This window comes from Sebastes umbrosus, chromosome 3, assembly GCF_015220745.1.
Source record: "Sebastes umbrosus isolate fSebUmb1 chromosome 3, fSebUmb1.pri, whole genome shotgun sequence".
NCBI lineage: Eukaryota > Metazoa > Chordata > Actinopteri > Perciformes > Sebastidae > Sebastes > Sebastes umbrosus.
Genome location: NC_051271.1, coordinates 29,170,085 through 29,176,084, shown reverse-complemented (window position 1 = coordinate 29,176,084; position 6,000 = coordinate 29,170,085).

Genomic DNA, 6,000 nt, shown 5'->3' with positions numbered 1-6,000 from the left:
CCTATTTCTCGCCTTGAATGTTATCAGAAACATCTTGTAGTGTACTGTTTAGTTGTAAAATGAGAAGGTTTGTGACCCGGCAGCCATGTTGAGAACAGTTGAGGAAATACCAAGCACCGCCCACCAGCTGGATCACAGCCAATAGGAACGCTCAATAGAGTTTTCTCTCAGAACACTTGAATTACAAAATGCTGAGAGGTTATTATGGAAGTTTTGCCCAATGATGCCAAAAATATTGGGCCTACTGCCACTTTAATGTCAGACTCCAGTTGGAGTTACCCGACCACAGCCAAAACTCCTCCATTTTAAGAAAAAAAAACAGAAAAAGCAACATTAAGTACATTTTCGCTTTTTATAAGCTCATGTTGGAGTCTTTCTCTCTAATCCTATTTCTGCCAAACGATGGCATGGGGCGAGTATATTAGATTTCATCAGCAGCCATCAATCATGGCCGCACTTAACACGATCAGCTCCCCAGTTTATTCAGAGCGAACAATGGGGGACAGGCACGTCCCGCCTGCAACTGAGTAAATGAGGAATTTAAATACTGCACAAGAGACTACGGCGGCTCGGAGGGGGCTGACTGATTAAAGGCCACAATATCTGCTTTTCCAGGCAGATGATCTGTCAACGGGGATGCAAGAGGAGGTTTATTGAAATAATGGGCTGCTAATGTGAGGTTATTCTAGAGCACACACACACGAATGCTTGTGAGGATACTCATTGTGGCAACATATCTTTGCAGCCAGAGCACACTCACAACCGCACATCGTCTAATTTTCACACACATGCACACACCATGTTTCCCAGCACAGCATCCCCATACTGTCTGCTATTGATGGGTAATTTATCAAATGATGTCTCGTTCACCGTTGAGAGGAAATTAAATCATGTAGTTCCAGATCCTGATTATGATCATGAGATGTCCCTCTTGTAAATTATTATCAGTGAAATGATTATTTCTTTTCACAGCTTTGCCAACATCCAAGTCTCTCTCTGGTTTTTCCATCTAATCCTCGTGTTAATGATAGCCTATACAATCAGTTACCGAGGATGATAATGGAGGCAGGAAAGGCTGGAAGAATTTACTTGTGATGGAAAGGTCAACACTTTAGATTGCTATACTGTGGAAAAGTTTGAAGTGGAAGTGGAAGTGCAGTTTTTTTCTGCTCTTGAGCAATGAAATGACCACCACAGGCCGTCCATATCAGTGAAAGAATGGATGAATAATGTACACAACAGAATTAAAGATGATACTCTTTACTTGTAGTCACGTGATGCATAGGGCCCAAAAATACTTTTTCCCATAGACTTACATTGGGAAAGAGACATCTGTAACTCTACAGATAATTTTTTTTTTTAGGTGAATCAACTTCACAGTATGAACACTCTAATAGTCTTTATTTAAAAAGTTAAGTTTTTAAAGTTGTAAAATGCACTAATAGAGGAATCCAGAGTTATTTCCCTTCCTCCGTTCATGTGAATGAGACCCAGACCGAGGCTGGAGTGCAAGCCGTGACGACGGCGTGACGTTGGGACCCCGTGACCGAGTCATTTGACCGACCGTCCTGCGCATGTTCCATGTGCCCAAGATCCGGGTACTTTCCCAGGCGGAAGTCGAGCCATTTAGGTTTCATGCGCCACTGAGCAACTTTCATAGTAATGAAAGGGGCCCCGCCTCCAACGTTGTATCCAGTTCTCTTAATAGATCCATGAGTAGAACATCTTGGTATTTTTGGCATACTGCATTAAACATAATGGGCTTCGTCCAAAAATGCATACTATGTGCTACATACTCAATAGGTGTACTATTGTTCAACATACGTTTGTGTTAATCAGTAGAACGTATCTTTTCGGATGCACTGAGCAGTAATTTACGTCGTCACTTCCTGAGAGCCTCCTTGTCGGTTGGAGACGTGTAGCCATGGTAACCCGTGCCAACCTCATGTGACCAAAATAACAGTTTGTTAGAAATCATTTTAAATATATATTACGCCTAGCAAAGTGAAATCTTATACTAACAGTTAAATTGAAGTGTTATTGATGTTACAGAGCTGTCTGTCAACCTCTGTTATGAACATTATCATCACTACCGCATTGCATTGAGGGATATTTCTGCCACCGTAGTGTCCAGCGTTGCATACTGAAATATGTCACCGGAAATAGTATGCAATTCGCATACTATTGGTTTTATGCTAAGATTTCGGTCATACTAAAATACCTAACATACTGTTTTGGTAAATATGTATTGGGACGTACTAAATCTTTTTCTGGCATACTAAATAGTATGGTAGTATGAGTATTGCAACACAGTCAGTGTCCCTTACGGGGACTGTTTGTAACTTCTAACACGTATAAATCAATCCGGTCGGTGTCCCATGCTCGCTCACGCATGCGCGCATGTGCGCTCGCTTGTGGCTACTGTTTTGAGCGATGCTCGTTCATGTCTATGTAGAGCGAGCACAAGCGTGAACCCGATCAACAGGACGCAGACCTTCATTGACTTAACGGCCACAGGTGTCGCTGTTAACAAGCATTTCTGATTCTTACAAACAGTCCCTTTAACCCACAGAGAGAACCTGACTCCTTCTCTGTCCTCCCTAATGACTTAATGAGTTCCATTCAACTCGCATTTTAGCATCTTTCAGCTCATTGTTTTGTTTTTTCAGCCCCCCAACTTTACTGCTTAGGTTCACTCTCAGCTGTTTTCAGTGGAAACGCCTCTAATGAAACCACATTACCTGCCCAGCACTTAATAGCTGGTGAACACAGTGGAGCATTTAGCAGCTAAAGAGTCACACACAGTCAGCAGCTGATGGAGACCCAAACAGAGCTTAAAAAGAGTGAATTTAGGACTTACCTTCCCCAGGAAGACATGCACCACGGTTGAGGTGTCTTTTTCAGACACAATAGCCACTGCCATAGTAGGAGAAGACAGACAAACAGAAGTGGAAAATCCTCCTGCTTCCCCGAAGTCACCTGTGGTGCGGTAACGTGTTTCCTTCCCCGTGAGTTACGTTACGTTACGTTACGTAAACAACTAGCGCAGCGTTCAGCAGGTGAGGAAGCTGTTGGAGTGAAGTAGGGAGACCAGGGTTGGTTGGTACTCTTTTCACTCTGGCATATTTCTCTGGTATTAAATAACTATGTTTTAATGAACACACGTGTTTTCTAAAATGAAGTGATTCCTGATTAAAGTCACATTATGGGGTTGGTTGGATGGCAGTGGCACAATGTTAAAATGCTATAGTTACAGAAAATGAAGCAACCAATAGAAACAATTTGAACATTTAATTCAAACCAGAACCAGAAAACATAATAGAATATCTGTCCATTTATAAAACCAAACAACATTTTTAAGCAAGTCATCACTATAAATGTCTAATTACTTTTGCCATCACTATTCAAAATAATAATTAACTGACGATATAAACATTATCTTTAATCTTTCAAAATACTTCCCAATAAATCCCAACAAAATATACATTAACAGTTAAATTAATGGACACGTGCCAACCAAACCCAAAATCAGTGTGCCAACCAACCCCGCTCACATTTGACCACATAGGCTCACCACACACCCCCTTTTTATAAATGTGGGCCCTCCTTAGGGTTCCCGTCACTGCTTTAGTGCTTTAGTGCTGAAAAAAAAAATGTTTAGGCCGCAAATCGAAAAATTCCTTAATTAGGCTATTCTATGCAAAAATGGCAAATTACGCATACAGCATTTGTGATTCATTTCTGTGATGTATAGTAAGGCAGCACAATTAATGCAATGAAGACATGCCATTCTTTTTGTTGTAATGGAATCTTGATTAAATAAATAAATAAATAAAAGCAGATAAGGTGGAAAAATATATCAAAAACAAACACATTCATTAAAATTTATTTTGAAGTTCTACTTAAGTATAAGATTATAGAAAAAAAAGGATCAAAATTGATTAAAACATAAACTGAAATAAAATATAGCAATAACATAGATTAAATACTTGTGGCCCGTTGCTGCAAGTCAACTCCTCTCTCTCACCCTTTCATAACTGTCTCTCTCTCACTATCATTAAAAAAGGCATTAAAAAGCCTCAAAAAAATAATCTTAAAAAAAATATAATTCAGGGCAATGCGATCAACCTGGTCGCCTTAAATGGCGTATGAATGACACGGTAACTGCAAGTCATTTCGCGTGCAATAAGAAGGCTATTCTTGCTTTTCGTGTGTCATTTGTACGCCATGTAGTCGGTACAGACTGCAATGTAAATGCAATGTAAATATGCTAAGCTCAGAAAACAAAGGATTTTCAACCAGGTGTTTGTGTCCCAAAGTTTTAATGAGTTATTTTGAAGTTATGTTAGTGACGTTTGTGACGTGTTTTTATAGGGCTGTCAAAGTTAACGCGATAGTAACGCAATAATGCAAATTTGTTTTAACGCCACTAATTTAATGAATTAATCCAACTTGCAATTTTTAAATTGTAGCGTGCTCAGTTTTAAAGCTAGAGTGAAGATATTGGTATTCATATGAAACTACAAAATCTAAGGAATCCATTGGTACCAACCATGTCATACTAGCTTTTCATAAAGGAGGTTAAATAATACTCAAAAATTACCCTAAATTTTGGCAAAGAAAAACTGGCATGGCCATTTTCAAAGGAGTCCCTTGACCTCTGATCTCAAGATTTATCATAATCACATGCAGTTTGGGGCAAGTCATAGTCAAGTCAGCACACTGACACACTGACAGCTGTTGTTGCCTGTTGGGCTGCAGTTTGCCATGTTATGATTTGAGCATATTTTTTATGCTAAATGCAGTACCTCTGAGGGTTTCTGGATCAATATTTGTTATTGTTTTGTGTTGTTAATTGATTTCCAATAATAAATATATACATACATTTGCATAAAGCAGCATATTTGCCCACTCCCAAGTTGATAAGAGTATTAAATACTTGACAAATCTCCCTTTAAGGTACATTTTGAACAGATGTGCGATTAATTTGTGATTAATCACGATAAAAGATTTGAACTGATTGACCACCCCAGTTTTAGTGGTGTTTGTGACGTGTTTTCTGTACTTCTGTTAGGTTGTGTCTGTATGTATTTGACTTAGTTGACGTTATTATTTTAAGCCCAATCATGATGTTTTTCCTAATCCTAACAAATGGTTGTGCTGCTTATCTAAGTGAGTGGCCTTTTTGCTTAAACCGTTACTGTAGAGTTGTTGCGTCGTGTAAAAATGATACTCAAAAGAGGCGTATAAATGACACGTGAAAAGGCCAAAATGATACGCAGAATGTCCTTAATGTCCTTAATGTCGTGCTATTTCTACGCCTTTCCATGAGATCAGGTTGGTGCAATGCGTTGTAATCCAGTATATCTTTCCACTGTGAATCTCACACTGTCTGGTTTATTGAACTCATTTTTAAGGTCAAGTATACGAGGTGTTTCTCATCTTCAGTCCCGGTGTATTATAAAACAGTTGGTTAAATTAGCATGCAATTGTACAAGTTCACTTAATAAACTGATAAATTTGTCATCGTTTGTGAAACAGTGTTCCACTGTATCCGTTGTTCCTGTCCTCAGAATATTTTATGTCACAGCACAGAAGTGTTTGTTTACTTCCCTTATGGTGTCAGCCCTGTGAGTTGCGTCCCTCTTCGCGGCATAATTGATTTTTTACACAAACTCAGCATGAGGCCACAGACATTTCACAGTAGGAGTCATATGACACAAACCATTTGACTTGCATGATGGTCTCAACTTGGCTTGTTGGGTTAAAGTTAGGAGCACAAGTCTGAATGTTCATTGGTTGTGTATCAGAGGATACTGTGTAGGAATGAAGCAGGAAATAGCAGCAGGAAGGTGAGAAGTTGTATGGAGGCAGCGTAATGCAGATCTCCATCATGTATTGCTCGAGGACTTCAGCGGTGATGTGGCCAAAAGAAGGACGAAGGCACTGATTTAAACATCTCTTATTGAATTCAAACATAGGATATGATACCAGTTTGCT